The following is a 23,354-nucleotide window of genomic DNA, read 5'->3' on the forward strand; positions in this document are numbered from 1 at the left end:
GACAGCTCTGGCTGCTTCATACAGACTGACAGCTCTGACTGCTCCATGCAGGCTGACAGCTCTGACTGCTCCATGCAGGCTGGCAGCTCTGACTGTGCTGAACAGACAGGAGACTCCGGTAGCACAGGAGAGGAGAAAGACTCCGACAGTGCAGGAGAGGCGAGGCGCACTGTAGGCCTGATGCGTGGTGCTGGCACTGGTGGTACTGGGCCGAGGACACGCACAGGAAGCCTGGAGCGGGGAGCTGCTACCGGAGGGCTGGGGTGTGGAGGTGGTACTGGATAGACCGGACCGTGCAGGTGCACTGGAGCGCTTGAGCACAGAGCATGCCCAACCTTACCCGGTTGAATACTCTCGGTCGCCCTGCCAGTGCGGCGAAGTGGAATAGCCCGCACTGGGCTATGTAGGCGAACCGGAGACACTGAGCGCAAGGCTGGTGCCATGTAAACCGGCCCAAGGAGACGCACTGGGGACCAGATGCGTAGAGCCGGCTTCATGGCATTTGGCTCGACGCTCAATCTAGCCCGGCCGATACGCGGAGCTGAAACATACTGCACCGGGCTATGCACCCGCACTGCGGACACCGTGCGCACCATTGCATAACACGGTGCCTGCCCGGTCTCTCTAGCCCCCCGGTAAGCACAGGGAGTTTGCGCAGGTCTCCTACCTGGCGTAGCCATACTCCCTGTAAGCCCCCCCCCAATAAATTTTTGGGGCTGATTCCTGGGCTTCCATCCACGTCGCCGTGCTGCCTCATACCAGCGCCTCTCCACTTTCTTCTCCTCTAGTTCCTCCTTGGGGCGGCGATATTCACCAGGCTGAGCCCAGGGTCCTTTTCCGTCCAGTTCTTCCTCCCATGTCCAATTCTCCAAGTGGTGCAGCCTCTCCCACTGCAGCTGCTTCTGTTGCATCTCCTGTGGCTCCTGCCTGTTAACACGCTGCTCGGTCCGTGTGTGGTGGGTGATTCTGTAACGGCGTTCTTAGTTTGTTGAAAGAGAGTCGGACCGAAATGCAGCGTGGTGGTTACTCATGTCTTTAATGAATGAATCGCGATACATGAAAATAACTGATACAAATACAAAACAACAAACGGAACGTTTAGTTTAGTTTATTTTAGTTTAGTTTAGTTAATTTTATTTTTACAGGGACAGTGCACATTAATCAACGTTTCAGTAAAAGTGCTGGTTTTAGCCAGCCGGCTAATTTTCAACCGCAGTTCCTGGGCAGGTTATTAAAAACAATTACAATATAGACAATAGCACCATAGACATAGCAACATAGCAACATAGGACAAGCAAGACATAGCATACAGACAGAGCAACATAGAACAAAAAGCAGCAAGACAAAATTCATAAAAGCAACAAAGTGTTTCCATACCTCACAAGCTACAGACAACATGGAAAGCGGCAGCACACAGCTAGGGACCATGTTCACAAATCTGATTGTCCTTTAGCCAAGTCTTCAAGCATTTTGTGAAAGTGTGATATGTGGTGCAGTTATGTGTGTCTGATGGCAGTGTATTCCAGACATGGGAAGCTCTCACAGAGAATGCAGATTTACTAAAGGTGCTTTTCCTTAGGGGAACTATACAGTCACCTCTCATGGCAGACCTTGTGGATCTGCTGCCATATGTCTGGGTTTTCTGTTTAACAAAAATATTGAGTGGAGGGGGAGCCAGGCCATTAAGGATCTTGAATACAAGACATGCGTCGGTGTATTGCACAAGATTTTCCCAACTCAAGAGCTCATGTTTTCTAAGGATGTGACAATGATGATGGCTATTGGGCTTCCTATCAAGCACGTTGAGAGCCTGTTTGTAGACAGACTGAATAGGTTTTATTGTTGTACAGCAAGCTTGGGCCCAACTAGTCAAGCAGTATGTTAAGTGGGGGAGTATCATAGATTTGAAGTACAGTTTTGCTACCTCTGTAGTCAAACAATTTCGTATAAATCAGAAATTAGCTAGATTGAATTTAGTTATTTGAATGACCTTTTTCACATGCTTTTTAAAAGAGAGGTTGGAATCAAGTATGATGCCAAGGTACTTAAAATCGGATACCACCTGGAGCTTCTCCCCTGACACATAGACGTCTGGCTCAGTAGCATCTGTTGCCCTCGTTGTGAAGAACATGCAAACAGTTTTTTTCACATTGAGATGCAAACACGAGTCACTGAGCCACTTTGTAACCTGGACCATTACAGTAGTGAGTTCTTGTGCAGCTTGTTGTTTGCTCTTTGCATGCACATATATCACTGTATCATCTGCATACATTTGAACTTCAGACCCAGTACAGACAGAAGGCAGATCATTAATGTACAGGCTGAACAGGAGGGGCCCCAGTATTGACCCTTGGGGCACACCCACATCATAGCTACGAGTGGGTGACAGCTCATTGCTCACTCTGACACACTGAGTTCTGCCTTCAAGGTATGATTTCATCCATCTCAAGGCATCAGGGGAAAAGTTGAACTTGGACAATTTTGTGATGAGAATCTCATGGTTAACAGTATCAAAAGCCTTCCTTAGGTCCAGAAACACAGCCCAAACAGCACCCCCTTTGTCCATCTTGGACTTCACATTTTCCAGAAGAAAGCAGTTGGCCGTTTCTGTGGAGTGTTTTGCTCTGAAGCCAAACTGCATGGAGTGTAATGTGAAGGGGCTGTTGTTGAGGTGGGCAATCAGTTGTTCTGCTACACACTTTTCAACAACCTTTGACACCACAGGTAGTATACTAATGGGCCTGTAGTTACTCATGTCAGCAGGGTCGCCTGATTTAAAGATGGCCGTTATTATGGCCGACTTCCATACCCTTGGAAACACACCGAGACCAATAGATGTGTTGGTGACCTTAGTAATGGGGCCAATGAGTGACTCTTTGTAGTTTTTAAGAAAGGTAGAGTCCATCCCAAACACATCTTTGGCTTTAGAGTTCTTTAGTGAGCTAATCACCTTGTTCACCTTTGACTCAGAAACCTCCCTTATGATGAAGACAGGTTGAGTGTCATTCACTAGCACTGAGCCCAAGAAATCAGTGGAGGGGTTCTGTGTCAGTACCTTGACAGAGTCAATAAAGTAGGAATTGAAGGCTGTTGCTATTTCAACTGCATCCTGTGTTAGATTGTTATTCACCATGATTTCTAGTCTTTTTGCAGTGTTACTATGGTCTTTCCCTGTTCACTTTTTTAGATTCTCCCATATCAATTTAGAATTTCCCTTTGCTTCACCAATTATGTTAATAAAAAAGTTGAAAACGTGAAAATGAATTACAGCCTATCTGGTGAACACTACACAGAGACAGGAACAATCACCCATGAAATACACAGTGAAACCCCGGCTACCTAAATACGGTTCCCAATCAGAGACAACGAGAATCACCTGACTCTGATTGAGAACCGCCTCAAGCAGCCAAGCCTATACAACACCCCTACTCAGCCGCAATCCCAATACTTACAAAACCCCAATACGAAATACAACAAAATAAACCCATGTCACACCCTGGCCTGACCAAATAATTAACGAAAACACAAAATACTAAGACCAAGGCGTGACACTGATATAAAGTAAACATATTCTGTATTCATATCACAAAATATGTAAATAAGCTCCCCACAGTGAATTTCAATAGAACATTTGTAATAATAGACAAGATCCTGCAACCATGGAGAGGTAGATACCTGTCTATTTATGGAAAAATGGCCCTGATTAACTCCTCAGTCGTATCTCAGTTTACTCTCTTATTACTCCTGATGATTCATTTCTCAAATCATATGAGCAAAAAAAATATTTCACTTTATCTGGGACGCTAAACCACAAGACAAAAATAAAAATGTGCCTATGTTTATAATGAATATGAATTGGGTGGGTTGAGATTATTGAATATAAAAGCACTAAACCTCTCTCTAAAAGCTTCACTCATTCAAACATTTTATTTTATCTTTAAATGGTTCTCAGGTAGATTACTAAGAAAAGCTCATCCATTGTTTAAAAATTGCCTTTTTGCCTTTGTGCAGATTGCCGTGTCTCAAAATTATTATATAGAATTCTTGTCACCAACATTTTTGATTAATTGAAAATGATACCCTTTTCCTAGTATCTCTCTTTTTCAAACAAACACTGTAGAGCTGGCTACAATTTATATTTCCTCCCCCTGAAAAGATAGAACAAATATTAAAACAAATATTATGGCCGAACTCAAATGTGCTGGTTGATAAAATACCTGTATTTATGGGAAAGATGTTTGAAACTCAGATTTTCACAGCATAGTTGAAAGATGTTACGTAGAAACCCGAAGTGAGTGTCCAGCAGAGACAGATGGGATGGGCTGAGGGAAACTGAGGGTTGGTATGTGGAATTGGAGACAAGTGGGAGTGGAGTTGCTGTGTGGGCGATAGAATGATGGTCAAAGATAAAAGTACAAAAAATATAATAATTTTAAAAAATGAAAGCAGGGTTGACCCTGGATGCTTCTGTGTGTCGCTCTGAATGGGAATCTGTTGGATGACTGGTATGGTGTAGTTGTTGGATAACTGGTATGGTGTAGTTGTTGGATGACTGGTATGATGTAGTTGTTGGATGACTGGTATGGTGTAGTTGTTGGATAACTGGTGTGGTGTAGTTGTTGGATGACTGGTATGGTGTAGTTGTTGGATGACTGGTATGGTGTAGTTGTTGGATGACTGGTATGGTGTAGTTGTTGGATGACTGGTATGGTGTAGTTGTTGGATGACTGGTATGGTGTAGTTGTTGGATGACTGGTATGGTGTAGTTGTTGGATGACTGGTGTGATGTAGTTGTTGGATGACTGGTGTGGTGTAGTTGTTGGATGACTGGTGTGATGTAGTTGTTGGATGACTGGTATGATGTAGTTGTTGGATGACTGGTGTGGTGTAGTTGTTGGATGACTGGTGTGATGTAGTTGTTGGATGACTGGTGTGGTGTAGTTGTTGGATGACTGGTATGGTGTAGTTGTTGGATGACTGGTGTGGTGTAGTTGTTGGATGACTGGTATCGTGTAGTTGTTGGATGACTGGTGTGGTGTAGTTGTTGGATGACTGGTATGGTGTAGTTGTTGGATGACTGGTATGGTGTAGTTGTTGGATGACTGGTATGATGTAGTTTTTGGATGACTGGTATGATGTAGTTATTAGATGACTGGTATGATGTAGTTATTGGATGACTGGTATGATGTAGTTATTGGATGACTGGTGTGGTGTAGTTGTTGGATGACTGGTATGGTGTAGTTGTTGGATGACTGGTATGGTGTAGTGTAGTTGTTGGATGACTGGTATGATGTAGTTATTGGATGAGTGGTATGGTGTAGTTGTTGGATGACTGGTATGATGTAGTTGTTGGATGACTGGTATGGTGTAGTTATTGGATGACTGGTATGGTGTAGTTGTTGGATGACTGGTATGATGTAGTTGTTGGATGACTGGTATGATGTAGTTATTGGATGACTGGTATGATGTAGTTGTTGGATGACTGGTATGGTGTAGTTATTGGATGACTGGTATGGTGTGGTGTAGCTGTTGGATGACTGGTATGATGTAGTTGTTGGATGACTGGTATGATGTAGTTGTTGGATGACTGGTATGATGTAGTTGTTGGATGACTGGTATGATGTAGTTGTTGGATGACTGGTATGATGTAGTTATTGGATGACTGGCATGATGTAGTTATTGGATGACTGGTGTGGTGTAGTTGTTGGATGACTGGTATGGTGTAGTTGTTGGATGACTGGTATGATGTAGTTGTTGGATGACTGGTATGGTGTAGTGTAGTTGTTGGATGACTGGTATGGTGTAGTTGTTGGATGACTGGTATGATGTAGTTGTTGGATGACTGGTATGATGCAGTTGTTGGATGACTGGTATGGTGTAGTTGTTGGATGACTGGTATGATGTAGTTGTTGGATGACTGGTGTGGTGTAGTTGTTGGATGACTGGTGTGGTGTAGTTGTTGGATGACTGGTATGATGTAGTTGTTGGATGACTGGTGTGGTGTAGTTGTTGGATGACTGGTATGATGTAGTTGTTGGATGACTGGTATGGTGTAGTTGTTGGATGACTGGTGTGGTGTAGTTGTTGGATGACTGGTATGATGTCGTTATTGGATGACTGGTATGATGTAGTTATTGGATGACTGGTATGATGTAGTTGATGGATGACTGGTATGATGTAGTTGTTGGATGACTGGTATGGTGTAGTTGTTGGATGACTGGTATGATGTAGTTGTTGGATGACTGGTGTGGTGTAGTGTAGTTGTTGGATGACTGGTATGATGTAGTTGTTGGATGACTGGTATGATGTAGTTGTTGGATGACTGGTATGATGTAGTTGTTGGATGACTGGTGTGGTGTAGTGTAGTTGTTGGATGACTGGTATGATGTAGTTGTTGGATGACTGGTATGATGTAGTTGTTGGATGACTGGTGTGGTGTAGTTGTTGGATGACTGGTATGATGTAGTTGTTGGATGACTGGTGTGGTGTAGTTGTTGGATGACTGGTATGATGTAGTTGTTGGATGACTGGTATGATGTAGTTGTTGGATGACTGGTGTGGTGTAGTTGTTGGATGACTGGTATGATGTAGTTGTTGGATGACTGGTGTGGTGTAGTTGTTGGATGACTGGTATGATGTAGTTGTTGGATGACTGGTGTGGTGTAGTTGTTGGATGACTGGTATGGTGTAGTTGTTGGATGACTGGTATGGTGTAGTTGTTGGATGACTGGTATGATGTAGTTGTTGGATGACTGGTGTGGTGTAGTTGTTGGATGACTGGTATGATGTAGTTGTTGGATGACTGGTGTGGTGTAGTTGTTGGATGACTGGTATGGTGTAGTTGTTGGATGACTGGTATGGTGTAGTTGTTGGATGACTGGTATGATGTAGTTGTTGGATGACTGGTGTGGTGTAGTTGTTGGATGACTGGTATGATGTAGTTGTTGGATGACTGGTATGGTGTAGTTGTTGGATGACTGGTGTGGTGTAGTTGTTGGATGACTGGTATGATGTAGTTGTTGGATGACTGGTGTGTTGTAGTTGTTGGATGACTGGTATGATGTAGTTGTTGGATGACTGGTATGATGTAGTGTAGTTGTTGGATGACTGGTATTATGTAGTTGTTGGATGACTGGTGTGGTGTAGTTGTTAGATGACTGGTGTGGTGTAGTTGTTAGATGACTGGTGTGGTGTAGTTGTTGGATGACTGGTGTGGTGTGGTTGTTGGATGACTGGTGTGGTGTAGTTGTTGGATGACTGGTATGATGTAGTTGTTGGATGACTGGTGTGGTGTAGTTGTTGGATGACTGGTATGATGTAGTTGTTGGATGACTGGTATGATGTAGTTGTTGGATGACTGGTATGGTGTAGTTGTTGGATGACTGGTATGGTGTAGTTGTTGAGCGGCTTCACTGCAAGTATATTGTATGTTTCGAATAGTCAATAAAAAATGTAAAATTAAAAAAAGAACATAAGATTCGCTACAAAACATATTGGATGACATCTTATACACTATATTAGGCCCAGTGTCACGCCCTAACCTTAGAGAGATGTTTAATTTCTCTATTTGGTTAGGTCAGGGTGTGATTTGGAGTGGGCATTCTATATTGTCTATTTCTTTGTTTTTGGTCGAGTATAGGTTCCCAATCAGAGGCAGCTGTCTATCGTTGTCTCTGATTGGGGATGATACTTAGGCAGTTGTCTATCGTTGTCTCTGATTGGGAGTCATACTTAGGCAGCTGTCTATCGTTGTCTCTGATTGGGAGTCTTACTTAGGCAGCTGTCTATCGTTGTCTCTGATTGGGAGTCATACTTAGGCAGCCCTTTTCCCCACTTTCTGTTGTGGGATCTTGTTTTTTTTAGTTGCTGGTTTAGCGCTACGTTACGTGTCGTTTATCTTTCTTGTTTTTTGGGGTTGATCATTTAATAAATTCAAGAAATATACGCCTACCACGCTGCACATTGGTCTCATACCCACGACAGCCGTAACACAGAGCTATTGGAATTTTGTTTTTCCTAGATATGGCTACTATAAGGTGGTTAATACATCTGATGGATCTGGATACTGCTTTCATGCAAATATCTGCAGCATTTGTAAAGATGTGATCAATACATGTTGATGATTTCATTCCTGTGATGTTTGTGACTACACTGATAGGTTGACTGATAACCTGAAGCAGGTTGCAGGCACTAATTACAGTTTGAAGCTTTCTCTTGAGTGGGCAGCCTGATGAAAGCCAGTCAATATTTAACCTCTATCATCGACTGACACTAATTAGCATAACGCAACGGACATGAATATTCCTAGAAAATATTCCTATTCATGAAAATCACAAGTGAAATATATTGAGACACAGCTTAGCCTTTTGTTAATCACCCTGTCATCTCAGATTATCTAAATATGCTTTACAGCCAAAGCTAGACAAGCATTTGTGTAAGTTTATCATAGCCTAGCATGGCATTTTGTCCAGCTAGCAGCAGGTAACTTGGTCACGGAAATCAGAAAAGCAATCAAATTAAATGGTTTACCTTTGATGAGCTGCGGATGTTTTCACTCACAAGACTCCCAGTTAGATAGCCAATGTTCCTTTTTCCAAAAATATTATTTTTCTAGGCGAAATAGCTCAGTTTGTTCACGTTTGGCTGAGAAATCGTCCGGAAATTGCAGTCACGAAAACGGCGAAAAATATTCCAAATTAGCTCCATAATATCGACAGAAACATGGCAATCATTGTTTATAATCAATCCTCAAGGTGTTTTTCAAATATCTATTCGATAATATATCCACCGGGACAATTGTTTTTTCAGTAGGACCAATTGGAATAATGACTACCTTTGTATTTTACGCGAGAATCACTCTGGGAGCCATCAGGTGACCAGTTGCACAATGTAGCCGCTTACGGGTATTCTTCAACATAAATGGGTAAAACTACGTCACAATGCTGTAGAGACCTTGGGGAATATGGATAAAAATAAATCTGGTTGATAGCCAGCCCATTCATTCACTGCTCAATGGGGACGCATTGGAATGCAGAGCATTCAAAAGATGAGTCACTTCCGGATTGGATTTTTCTCAGGCTTTTGCCTGTAATATCAGTTCTGTTATACTCACAGACAATATTTTTACAGTTTTGGAAACTTTAGAGTGTTTTCTATCCCATGCTGTCAATTATATGCATATTCTAGCATCTTGTCCTGACAAAATATCCCATTTACTACAGGAAACGGTATTTTTCCAAAAATGAAAATACTGCCCCCTAGTCACAAAAGGTTTTAAATCACACAGAAAATATACCTCTGTTGATATCACATACATTATCAAGCATTTCACACATTATCCAGAACCTGACTGTTAGCACTTGGTGGTCTATAGCAGCTTCCCACCAGAATGGGCTTTAGGTGAGGCATATGAACCTGTAGCCATATTACTTCAACAGTATTTAACATGCGATCCTCTCTAAGCTTCACAGGAATGTGGTTCTGAATATAAACAGCCACACCTCCACCTTTTGCAGTTCTGTATATTCTGTAGATGTTATAAATCATGTATTGCTACCACTGTATCATCAAAGGTATTATCTAAGTGAGATATGTCATCTGTTACAAACACGTTTTTTATTTTTATTTTTATTTAACCTTTATTTAAGTCAGTTAAGAACAAATTCTTATTGTTATTGACTCATGAAGTTATTGACTTCATGAACCTTTTACCTTTCTCCATATGTTGATATGAGCGATTTCTGCACCTTTATGGGTTGTTTGATTGTTTTTATTGCTTTACTGGGAGGCTTATCAGAGGTAGACTTACTGATGATATTCATATTGGAGCTGATAGTGCAGGGTGCATAATGTGGTCTTCCTACTAGGGCACACCACCTCAGTGTTAAAAGTGTGTCACACCCAGAGATATGTCTGTTTTCTTTATATTTTGGTTAGGTCAGGGTGTGAATAGGGTGGATACGCTAGTTTTTGTATTTTCTAGGGGTTTTGTATTGTCAAGGGCTTTTGTATGTCTAGGGTTTTGTATGTCTAGGGTTTTGTAGGTCTAGGGTTTTGTATGTCTAGGGTTTTGTATGTCTAGGGTTTTGTAGGTCTAGGTATTTGTATGTCTCGGGTTTTGTATGTCTAGGGTTTTGTAGGTCTAGGTATTTTGTATGTCTAGGGATTTGTAGGTCTAGGGATTTGTAGGTCTAGGTATTTTGTATGTCTAGGGATTTGTAGGTCTAGGGATTTGTAGGTCTAGGGATTTGTAGGTCTAGGGTTTTGTATGTCTAGGGATTTGTAGGTCTAGGGTTTTGTATGTCTAGGGATTTGTAGGTCTAGGGTTTTGTATGTCTAGGGATTTGTAGGTCTAGGGATTTGTAGGTCTAGGGTTTTGTATGTCTAGGGATTTGTAGGTCTAGGGTTTTGTATGTCTAGGGATTTGTAGGTCTAGGGTTTTGTATGTCTAGGGATTTGTATGTCTAGGGATTTGTAGGTCTAGGGTTTTGTAGGTCTAGGGTTTTGTAGGTCTAGGGATTTGTAGGTCTAGGGATTTGTAGGTCTAGGGTTTTGTAGGTCTAGGGTTTTGTAGGTCTAGGGATTTGTAGGTCTAGGGATTTGTAGGTCTAGGTATTTGTAGGTCTAGGTATTTGTATGTTTATGGTGGTCCGATATGGTTACCAATCAGAGGCAGCTGTTTATTGTTGTCTCTGATTGGGGATCATATTTAGGTAGCCATTTCCCTTTTGTGTTTGTGGGTTCTTGTCTATGTGTAGTTGCCTGTCAGCACTCGTTCGTTTTGCTTCACATGTCGTTTTGTTATTTTGGTTAGTTTGTTCAGTGTTCATTCTTATAAATAAAGAATATGCGCCTTGGTCCGATTCATACGAGTAAGTAAATAAGTGTAACTCTGGTTCATAGGCAAATTATGACTGCATATATTAGCTGTTGGATCAGCAGAGGCATTCAGGGCAGAACAAGGGACAAAAATGTGATTACTTACATCGGAGCTGGACTTGGGTCATTGATAAGTCATTGTCTCAATGCAGCCTTATTGTCATGTTTTGTCATTTATTATCTTGTCTTGTCCCTGTGCTTCCCATTCTATTCGTTTCCCTCTGCTGGTCTTATTAGGTTCTTTCCCTCTTTCTATCCCTCTCTCTCCCCCTCCCTCTCTCACTCTCTCGCTCTCTCTTCTCTCTATCGTTCCGTTCCTGCTCCCAGCTGTTCCTATTCCCCTAATCAATCATTTAGTCTTCCCACACCTGTTCCCGATCCTTTCCCTGATTAGAGTCCCTATTTCTTCCTTTGTGTTCCGTTCCTGTCCTGTCGGTTCCTTGTCTAGAATTCACCGTGCTGTGTTTGTGTATCGCCCTGTCGTGTCGTGTTTTCCTCAGATGCTGCGTGGTGAGCAGGTGTCTGAGTCTGTCTGGTTCAAGTGCCTTCCCGAGGCAACCTGCTGTTCACCTGCTGTTCAAGATCGAGTCTCCAGTTTGTCCTCGTCATTTCGAGTGAAAGTTGTGTTTTTTGTTTGTAATTACTTTACTGGATTAAAGACTCTGTTTTCGCCAAGTCGCTTTTGGGTCCTCTTTCACCTGCATGACAGAAGGAACCGACCAAGGAATGGACCCAGCGACTTCAGACGCTCGTTACACTGCCGTCGAGATCCAAGGAGCCATGCTCGGCAGACACGAGCAGGAATTGTCTGCTGCTCGCCATGCCGTGGAGAACCTGGCCGCTCAGGTTTTCGACCTCTCTGGACAGTTCCAGAGTCTACGTCTCGTGCCACCTGTTACTTCCTGGCCTGCCGAGCCTCCAGAACCTAGGGTTAATAACCCACCTTGCTACTCCGGGCAGCCCACTGAGTGCCGCTCCTTTCTCACGCAGTGTGAGATTGTGTTCTCTCTCCAACCCAACACATACTCTAGAGAGAGAGCTCGGGTTGCTTACGTCATTTCACTCCTTACTGGCCGGGCTCGAGAATGGGGCACAGCTATCTGGGAGGCAAGGGCTGATTGCTCTAACAAGTTCCAGAACTTTAAAGAGGAGATGATTCGGGTTTTTGACCGTTCAGTTTTTGGTAGGGAGGCTTCTAGGGCCCTGGCTTCCTTATGCCAAGGTGAACGGTCCATAACGGATTATTCTATTGAGTTTCGCACTCTTGCTGCCTCTAGTGAGTGGAACGAGCCGGCGCTGCTCGCTCGTTTTCTGGAGGGACTCCACGCAGTGGTTAAGGATGAGATTCTCTCCCGGGAGGTTCCTTCAGATGTGGACTCTTTGATTGCTCTCGCCATCCGCATAGAACGACGGGTAGATCTTCGTCACCGGGCTCGTGGAAGAGAGCTCGCATCAACGGTGTTTCCCTGCTCCGCATCGCAACCATCTCCCTCCTCTGGCTCAGAGTCTGAGCCCATGCAGCTGGGAGGGATTCGCATCTCGACTAAGGAGAGGGAACGGAGGATCACCAACCGCCTGTGCCTCTATTGCGGAGTTGCTGGACATTTTGTTAATTCATGTCCAGTAAAGCCAGAGCTCATCTGTAAGCGGAGGGCTACAGGTGAGCGCAACTACTCAAGTCTCTCCATCAAGATCCTGTACTACTTTGTCGGTCCATCTACGCTGGACCGGTTCGGGTGCTACATGTAGTGCCTTGATAGACTCTGGGGCTGAGGGTTGTTTCATGGACGAAGCATGGGTTCGGAAACATGACATTCCTTTCAGAGAGTTAGAGAAGCCTACGCCCATGTTCGCCTTAGATGGTAGTCATCTTCCCAGTATCAGATTTGAGACACTACCTTTAACCCTCACAGTATCTGGTAACCACAGTGAGACTATTTCTTTTTTGATTTTTCGTTCACCGTTTACACCTGTTGTTTTGGGTCATCCCTGGTTAGTATGTCATAATCCTTCAATTAATTGGTCTAGTAATTCTATCCTATCCTGGAACGTTTCTTGTCATGTGAAGTGTTTAATGTCTGCCATCCCTCCCGTTTCTTCTGTCCCTACTTCTCAGGAGGAACCTGGCGATTTGACAGGAGTGCCGGAGGAATATCATGATCTGCGCACGGTCTTCAGTCGGTCCCGAGCCAACTCCCTTCCTCCTCACCGGTCGTATGATTGTAGTATTGATCTCCTTCCGGGGACCACTCCTCCTCGGGGTAGACTATACTCTCTGTCGGCTCCCGAACGTAAGGCTCTCGAGGATTATTTGTCTGTGTCTCTTGACGCCGGTACCATAGTGCCTTCTTCCTCTCCGGCCGGGGCGGGGTTCTTTTTGTTAAGAAGAAGGACGGTACTCTGCGCCCCTGCGTGGATTATCGAGGGCTGAATGACATAACGGTTAAGAATCGTTATCCGCTTCCCCTTATGTCATCAGCCTTCGAGATTCTGCAGGGAGCCAGGTGCTTTACTAAGTTGGACCTTCGTAACGCTTACCATCTCGTGCGCATCAGAGAGGGGGACGAGTGGAAAATGGCGTTTAACACTCCGTTAGGGCATTTTGAGTACCGGGTTCTGCCGTTTGGTCTCGCCAATGCGCCAGCTGTTTTTCAGGCATTAGTTAATGATGTTCTGAGAGACATGCTGAACATCTTTGTTTTTGTCTATCTTGACGATATCCTGATTTTTTCTCCGTCACTCGAGATTCATGTTCAGCACGTTCGACGTGTTCTACAGCGCCTTTTAGAGAATTGTCTCTACGTAAAGGCTGAGAAGTGCTCTTTTCATGTCTCCTCCGTTACTTTTCTCGGTTCCGTTATTTCCGCTGAAGGCATTCAGATGGATTCCGCTAAGGTCCAAGCTGTCAGTGATTGGCCCGTTCCAAGGTCACGTGTCGAGTTGCAGCGCTTTTTAGGTTTCGCTAATTTCTATCGGCGTTTCATTCGTAATTTCGGTCAAGTTGCTGCCCCTCTCACAGCTCTTACTTCTGTCAAGACGTGTTTTAAGTGGTCCGGTTCCGCCCAGGGAGCTTTTGATCTTCTAAAAGAACGTTTTACGTCCGCTCCTATCCTCGTTACTCCTGACGTCACTAGACAATTCATTGTCGAGGTTGACGCTTCAGAGGTAGGCGTGGGAGCCATTCTATCCCAGCGCTTCCAGTCTGACGATAAGGTTCATCCTTGCGCTTATTTTTCTCATCGCCTGTCGCCATCTGAGCGCAACTATGATGTGGGTAACCGTGAACTGCTCGCCATCCGCTTAGCCCTAGGCGAATGGCGACAGTGGTTGGAGGGGGCGACCGTTCCTTTTGTCGTTTGGACAGACCATAAGAACCTTGAGTACATCCGTTCTGCCAAACGACTTAATGCCCGTCAAGCTCGTTGGGCGTTGTTTTTCGCTCGTTTCGAGTTTGTGATTTCTTACCGTCCGGGTAGCAAGAACACCAAGCCTGATGCCTTATCCCGTCTGTTTAGTTCTTCTGTGGCTTCTACTGATCCCGAGGGGATTCTTCCTTATGGGCGTGTTGTCGGGTTAACAGTCTGGGGAATTGAAAGACAGGTTAAGCAAGCACTCACGCACACTGCGTCGCGCGCGCTTGTCCTAGTAACCTCCTTTTCGTTCCTGTTTCCACTCGTCTGGCTGTTCTTCAGTGGGCTCACTCTGCCAAGTTAGCTGGTCATCCCGGTGTTCGAGGCACTCTTGCGTCTATTCGCCAGCGCTTTTGGTGGCCGACTCAGGAGCGTGACACGCGCCGTTTCGTGGCTGCTTGTTCGGACTGCGCGCAGACTAAGTCGGGTAACTCTCCTCCTGCCGGTCGTCTCAGACCGCTCCCCATTCCTTCTCGACCATGGTCTCACATCGCCCTAGACTTCATTACCGGTCTGCCTTTGTCTGCGGGGAAGACTGTGATTCTTACGGTTGTCGATAGGTTCTCTAAGGCGGCACATTTCATTCCCCTCGCTAAACTTCCTTCCGCTAAGGAGACGGCACAAATCATTATCGAGAATGTATTCAGAATTCATGGCCTCCCGTTAGACGCCGTTTCAGACAGAGGCCCGCAATTCACGTCACAGTTTTGGAGGGAGTTCTGTCGTTTTTATTGGTGCGTCCGTCAGTCTCTCTTCCGGGTTTCATCCCCAGTCTAACGGTCAAGCAGAGAGGGCCAATCAGACGATTGGTCGCATACTACGCAGCCTTTCTTTCAGAAACCCTGCGTCTTGGGCAGAACAGCTCCCCTGGGCAGAATACGCTCACAATTCGCTTCCTTCGTCTGCTACCGGGTTATCTCCGTTTCAGAGTAGTCTGGGTTACCAGCCTCCTCTGTTCTCATCCCAGCTTGCCGAGTCCAGCGTTCCCTCCGCTCAAGCGTTTGTCCAACGTTGTGAGCGCACCTGGAGGAGGGTGAGGTCTGCACTTTGCCGTTACAGGGCACAGACTGTGAGAGCCGCCAATAAACGCAGGATTAAGAGTCCAAGGTATTGTTGCGGCCAGAGAGTGTGGCTTTCCACTCGCAACCTTCCTCTTACGACAGCTTCTCGTAAGTTGACTCCGCGGTTCATTGGTCCGTTCCGTGTCTCCCAGGTCGTCAATCCTGTCGCTGTGCGACTGCTTCTTCCGCGACATCTTCGTCGCGTCCATCCTGTCTTCCATGTCTCCTGTGTTAAGCCCTTTCTTCGCACCCCCGTTCGTCTTCCCTCCCCCTCCCGTCCTTGTCGAGAGCGCACCTATTTACAAGGTACATAAGATCATGGACATGCGTTCTCGGGGACGGGGTCACCAATACTTAGTGGATTGGGAGGGTTACGGTCCTGAGGAGAGGAGTTGGGTTCCGTCTCGGGACGTGCTGGACCGTTCACTCATTGATGATTTCCTCCGTTGCCGCCAGGATTCCTCCTCGAGTGCGCCAGGAGGCGCTCGGTGAGTGGGGGGTACTGTCATGTTTTGTCATTTATTATCTTGTCTTGTCCCTGTGCTTCCCATTCTATTCGTTTCCCTCTGCTGGTCTTATTAGGTTCTTTCCCTCTTTCTATCCCCTCTCTCCCCCTCCCTCTCTCACTCTCTCGCTCTCTCTTCTCTCTATCGTTCCGTTCCTGCTCCCAGCTGTTCCTATTCCCCTAATCAATCATTTAGTCTTCCCACACCTGTTCCCGATCCTTTCCCCTGATTAGAGTCCCTATTTCTTCCTTTGTGTTCCGTTCCTGTCCTGTCGGTTCCTTGTCTAGAATTCACCGTGCTGTGTTTGTGTATCGCCCTGTCGTGTCGTGTTTTCCTCAGATGCTGCGTGGTGAGCAGGTGTCTGAGTCTGTCTGGTTCAAGTGCCTTCCCGAGGCAACCTGCTGTTCACCTGCTGTTCAAGATCGAGTCTCCAGTTTGTCCTCGTCATTTCGAGTGAAAGTTGTGTTTTTTGTTTGTATTTACTTTACTGGATTAAAGACTCTGTTTTCGCCAAGTCGCTTTTGGGTCCTCTTTCACCTGCATGACACTTATATACAAGTAAAACGTTTGGACACATCTACTAATCTGTTTTAGACCACTTACTCATTCAAGGGTTTTTCTTTATTTTACTATTTTTTACATTGTATAATAATAGTGAAGACATCAAAACTATGAAATAACACAACAGAATACATGTTTTGTAATATTTTTTATTCTGTACATGCTTATTTTTTTCACTCTGTCATTTAGTTTAGTATTGTGGAATAACTACAAAGTTGTTGATCCATCCTCAGTTTTCTATCACAGCCATTAAACTCTGTAACTGTTTTAAAGTCACCATTGGCCTCATGTTGAAATCCCTGAGCGGTTTCCTTCCTCTCCGGTAACTGAGTATGGAATGATGCCTGTATATTTGTAGTGACTGGGTATTGATACACCATCTGAAGTGTAATTGTTACCTTCACCATGCTTAAAGAGATATTCAAAGTCAGGTTGTTTTTTACCCATCTACCAATAGGTGCCCTTCTTTGCAAGGCATTGGAAAACCTCCCTGGTCTTTGTGGTTTGAAATTCACTGCTCGACTGAAGGACCTTTACAGATAACTATATGTTTGAGGTACAGGTAGTCATTCAAAAATCATGTTAAAAACTATTATTGCCCACAATGAGTCCATACAATTTATTATGTGGCTTGGTAAGCACATTTTTACTCCTGAACATATTTAGGCTTGCCATAACAACGGGGTTGAATACTTATGACATTTCAGCTTATCAGTTTTAATTAGTAAGAATGAGTAAAAATGTGACGTTATTTATGGTATGTAGGCCAGTAACATAAGCTCATCATTTGAATCCATTTTCAAATCAGGAAAATAAACAGATTTTTGTTTGTTACGAAAAGCTGTCCTTGAAAAATTCTTGATATGTTCGTCAAGAGAGAGATCAGGTTCCAGAGTAACACTGAGGTCCTTCACAGTTTTATTTGAGATGACTGTTCAACCATAAAGATGAATTGTCAGATTCAACAGAAGATCTCTTTGTTTTTTGGGACCTAGAAATATAATTTCTGTTTTGTCCGAGTTTAAAAGTAAAACAATTTTGGGGATTCATCATGTTTCATCAAAATGTTCAGCTGTGTGTCATCCACATAGCAGTGAAAGTTGACAATGCATTTCCGAATGACATCACCAAGAAGTAGAACATGAAGTGAAAACAAAAGGTCCTAAAACAGAACCTTGTGGAACGCCGATTTTTCAGAGGACAAACCATCCACAGAGACAAACATATCTTTGCAACAGATAAGATCTAAACCAGGCCAGAACTTGTCTGTGTCGACCAATTAGGGTTTCCAATCTCTCCAAAAGAATGTGGTGATCGATGGTATCAAAAGCAGCACTAAGGTCTAGGAGCACGAGGACAGATGCAGAGCCTCGGTCTTATGCCATTTAAAGGTCCTTTACCACCTTAACGAGTGCAGTTTCAGTGCTATTATGTGGTCTAAAACCAGACTGAAGTGCTTTGTACACATTATTTGTCTTCAGGAAGGCAGTGAGTTGCTGTGCAAACGGAGCCCGGACTTGAACCTGATCGAACATCTCTGGAGAGACCTGAAAATAGCTGGGCAGCAACTCTCGCCATACAACCTGACAGAGATTGAGAGGATCTGCAAGAAAGAATGGGAAAAACTCTCCAGTACAAGTGTGTGTAGATTGATGAGGAGAAAAACAATTTCATCAATTTTAGTATAAGGCTGTAAAGTAACAAAATTTGGAAAAAGTCAAGGGGTCTGAATACTTTCCAAATGCACTGTAATTGACAGTTTTGCTGTACTTTGCCTCAAATTCTCCCTAAAATGCTAACACATCACACCCACTGAGATCACATCATGTCCCCAATTATTATGTTCTGGTGTTTCACGTAACTACTACTGACAATATAGTCCTCCAATCAGTGATGAGTATTTGTGGAATTGACCAATAGGCAGGACTTACATACAAAACATTCAAAATGCACTTCCACTCATTACAGCATTGTCTGGAAATGGCTAGGTAAATTAGATTCAGAAATAGTGAGTAGAGCATTACTAACCACAGTGACACACTTTTTAGGCTAACTAGTCCATGTTTCTGTAGAAATGTATTGGTATGAGCCTCTTCTCTCCTGTCCACAACTACCCGACTCTCCTGCTGCTGCAGACATGAACATTTATCAACCAACAATCCCCTTTTCTAGTCTGGAAGAGAGACAGATTTACGGGCGATTACCCAGAGAGAGATTAAACCTGGTACAGGACTTAAAAGCTAGTTCAATTGAGAATATCCATTGAAAGTTATTTTTAGTCTTTGACCAGGTGTCACGTCTTAACGAGGAGCGCAGCGCGATTGGAATACATTCTTTATTTAAACGAAGAACACTTCAACAAACTAACAAAACAACAAAACGAAGCAACTAGTGCTGACATTCAACTACACATAGACAATTACCCACAAAACCAAAATGGAAAAATGGCAACCTAAAAAAAATCTAATAAAAAATGTAATCAAATGTTATTTGTCACATACACATGGTTAGCAGATGTTAATGCGAGTGTAGCGAAATGCTGGTGCTTCTAATTCCGACAATGCAGTGATAACCAACGAGTAATCTAACTAACAATTCCAAAACTACTACCTTCTACACACAAGTGTAAAGGGATAAAGAATATGTACATAATGATATATGAATGAGTGATGGTACAGAACGGCATAGGCAAGATGCAGTAGATGGTATCGAGTACAGTATATACATATGAGATGAGTATGTAAACAAAGTGTCATAGTTAAAGTGGCTAGTGATACATGTATTACATAAGGATGCAGTAGATGATATAGAGTACAGTATATACGTATACATATGAGATAAATAATGTAGGGTATGTAAACATTATATGAAGTAGCATTGTTTAAAGTGGCTAGTGATATATTTACATCATTTCCCATCAATTCCCATTATTAAAGTGGCTGGAGTTGAGTCAGTGTGTTAGTGGTGGCTGTTTAACAGTCTGATGGCCTTCAGATAGAAGCTGTTTTTCAGTCTCTCGGTCCCAGCTTTGATGCACCTGTACTGACCTCACCTTCTGGATGATAGCGGGGTGAACAGGCAGTGGCTCGGGTGGTTGTTGTCCTTGATGATCTTTATGGCCTTCCTGTAACATCGGGTGATGTAGGTGTCCTGGAGGGCAGGTAGTTTGCCCCCGGTGATGTGTTGTGCAGTCCTCACTACCCTCTGGAGAGCCTTACGGTTGAGGGCGGAGCAGTTGCCGTACCAGGCGGTGATACAGCCCGACAGGATGCTCTCGATTTTGCATCTGTAGAAGTTTTTGAGTGCTTTTGGTGACAAGCCGAATTTCTTCAGCCTCCTGAGGTTGAAGAGGCGCTGCTGCGCCTTCTTCACGATGCTGTCTGTGTGAGTGGACCAATTCAGTTTGTCTGTGATGTGTACGCCGAGGAACTTAAAACTTTCTACCCTCTCCACTACTGTTCCATCGATGTGGATAGGGGGGTGTTCCCTCTGCTGTTTCCTGAAGTCCACAATCATCTCCTTAGTTGTGTTGACGTTGAGTGTGAGGTTATTTTCCTGACACCACACTCCGAGGGCCCCAATCAGAGACAACGATAAACAGCTGCCTTTGATTGGGTACCAATTCAGGCCACCATAGACCGACATTTACCTAGACAATACCATAACCCCATTGATATACAAAAAAGCCTAGACAAGACAAAAACACACATACCACCCTTGTCACACCCTGACCTAACCAAATTAATAAAGAAAACAAAGATAACTAAGGTGTGACACCAGACTTAATCTGTGTCTGGGAGACCATAATGTTGGGTACCTAAGAAGAGGTAGGAGCAGGAGTCAGGAGGTGCCTCCTAAGAAGAGGTAGGAGTCAGGAGTCAGGAGGTGCCTCCTAAGAAGAGGTAGGAGCAGGAGTCAGGAGGTGCCTCCTAAGAAGAGGTAGGAGTCAGGAGTCAGGAGTCAGGAGAGCAAGGAAATCCAGTTGGCACAGACCCAACCCACCCTTAACAGACCTAACACACCCCTAACAGAGCTAACACACCCCCCTAACAGAGCTAGCACACCCCTAACAGAGCTAACACACCCCTAACAGAGCTAACACACCCCTAACAGAGCTAACACACCCCTAACAGAGCAAACACACCCCTAACAGAGCTAACACACCCCTAACAGAGCTAACACACACCCCTAACAGAGCTAACACCCCCCTAACAGTGCTAACACCCCCTAACAGAGCTAACACCCCCCTAACAGAGCTAACACCCCCTAACAGAGCTAACACACCCCTAACAGAGCTAACACACCCCTAACAGAGCTAACACACACCCCAAAGGATCGGTGGCAGCAAGTAGCCCGGCGACGACGACCGCCGAGCACCGCCCGAACAGGAAGAGGAACCACCTTCGGTGGAAGTCGAGACACATAAAGTATCTTTGGTTTGTTTGGAATAAAATAACATCTGATTCTGTGCAACTGAACTTGGTTTGCAAAGATTAACAAACTGTTAAATAGATGAGATTTTGACGAGATTAAAATATGGTATATATATAACCTATAGGGTATTAAAATATTCAATATATTTTAATATTACACATTTGGATTAGCCTACAACATTTGTTATTTTGCTTTACTTAAACACTTTGTAAATAACTGACCAGTGATAGAAAAATATCCAGATATGATTGTAATTTACATAGAGCTACTGAGCTATATCAGTAGGCCTACATGCTCATATAAATCTGGATCGCTGGTCTTTGTTTCATCATTTAACAGCAATTTACATATCTCCTTTTCCACTGTGTTGAATGTGGTTTCCCTCTAATTGCATCGGGCCCTTATTGCTGCCTGGGGCTGCGTGCAGATGAGCTTGGAACTTATTGAAGTTTCCCCTCTGAAGCCATGTCAATGTGCTCCATATCGATGTCAGGCACCATTGTAAGTAATGCATTACCCAGACACATTATGAGGAGATTACATCTATTAGTTACCGCTGTGCAGCATAATGGGCCGCCCATGGGAGAGCAGCAAATCATTTGACTCTGTATCCCTAATGACACCCTACTCCCTATATGCACTACTGGCACCCAACTCCCTTTATAGTGCACTACTGGCACACTATTCCCTATATAGTTCACTACTGGCACCCTACTCCCTTTATAGTGCACTACTGGCACCCTACTCCCTTTATAGTGCACTACTGGCACCCTACTCCCTTTATAGTGCACTACTGGCACCCTATGATGGGAAACTGTAGACCACAGGCACCAACTGACATGTGTCCATGCTGCTAGGCCACTTTGTCCTTGTCCTGTATGTGACGTGAGCCACTCCCCCCCCCAAAAAAATAAAATGGGTCTATAATTTTGACTTAAAAGGGTTTGCGATTGATGTGTCCATGACATCAAAATGACATAAATGTACCTGCTATTAAATGGTGGCCTGTAGATTTTTAAAGTTGCCTTGCTTTAAACAGCACATCATGCATAATTATCTATCAAAAAAGATTGTGTGCAGCTTAAAATTCTGTCCTGACTGGTCCTGGTCCTCCTGTGTGTGTGTGTGTGTGTGTGTGTGTGTGTGTGTGTGTGTGTGTGTGTGTGTGTGTGTGTGTGTGTGTGTGTGTGTGTGTGTGTGTGTGTGTGTGTGTGTGTGTGTGTGTGTGTGTGTGTGTGTGTGTGTGTGTGTGTGTGTGTGTGTGTGTGTGTGGTTAATGTTAAGTAGAGCAGAATGCTTTCTTATTTCTCAACATGTATAATTAATTTGTCCTGTTGAATGAAACAAAGAAATGTGCTTTTTTGTCAGTCTGATTGATGTGGCAGCCGTTAGCATCACATGCTAATGGAGTTGGAAGTGGACTGAAATGGGTGTTCTTGATGAGCAGCTAAACTGTTTGGGCCCCAGCGTTTACTGAAATACACAGAAGTCCTCCTTCATGTGCATTTTACCACCTACGGGCATTGGTCTTTAACAGCAGGGTAGCCTAGTGGTTAGAGTGTAGAGGCGGCAGGGTAGCCTAGTGGTTAGAGTGTAGAGGAGGCAGGAAAGTCTAGTGGTTAGAGTGTAGAGGTGGCAGGAAAGCCTAGTGGTTAGAGTGTAGAGGAGGCAGGTAGCCTAGTGGTTAGAGTGTAGAGGTGGCAGGAAAGCCTAGTGGTTAGAGTGTAGAGGAGGCAGGTAGCCTAGTGGTTAGAGTGTAGAGGTGGCAGGTAGCCTAGTGGTTAGAGTGTAGAGGAGGCAGGTAGCCTAGTGGTTAGAGTGTAGAGGTGGCAGGAAAGCCTAGTGGTTAGAGTGTAGAGGAGGCAGGTAGCCTAGTGGTTAGAGTGTAGAGGTGGCAGGTAGCCTAGTGGTTAGAGTGTAGAGGTGGCAGGTAGCCTAGTGGTTAGAGTGTAGAGGAGGCAGGTAGCCTAGTGGTTAGAGTGTAGAGGTGGCAGGTAGCCTAGTGGTTAAAGTGTAGAGGAGGCAGGTAGCCTAGTGGTTAGAGTGTAGAGGTGGCAGGTAGCCTAGTGGTTAGAGTGTAGAGGTGGCAGGTAGCCTAGTGGTTAGAGTGTAGAGGTGGCAGGTAGCCTAGTGGTTAGAGTGTAGAGGCGGCAGGTAGCCTAGTGGTTAGAGTGTAGAGGAGGCAGGGTAACCTAGTGGTTAGAGTGTGGAGGTGGCAGGTAGCCTAGTGGTTAGAGTGTGGAGGTGGCAGGGTAGCCTAGTGGTTAGAGTGTAGAGGCGGCAGGTAGCCTAGTGGTTAGAGTGTGGAGGTGGCAGGTAGCCTAGTGGTTAGAGTGTGGAGGAGGCAAGTAGCCTAGTGGTTAGAGTGTAGAGGCGGCAGGTAGCCTAGTGGTTAGAGTGGAGAGGTGGCAGGGTGGCCTAGTGGTTAGAGTGTAGAGGTGGCAGGGTAGCCTAGTGGTTAGAGTGTAGAGGTTGCAGGGTAGCCTAGTGGTTAGAGTGTAGAG

Source organism: Oncorhynchus gorbuscha, linkage group LG24 (genome assembly GCF_021184085.1).
Source record: "Oncorhynchus gorbuscha isolate QuinsamMale2020 ecotype Even-year linkage group LG24, OgorEven_v1.0, whole genome shotgun sequence".
Taxonomy (NCBI): Eukaryota; Metazoa; Chordata; class Actinopteri; order Salmoniformes; family Salmonidae; genus Oncorhynchus; species Oncorhynchus gorbuscha.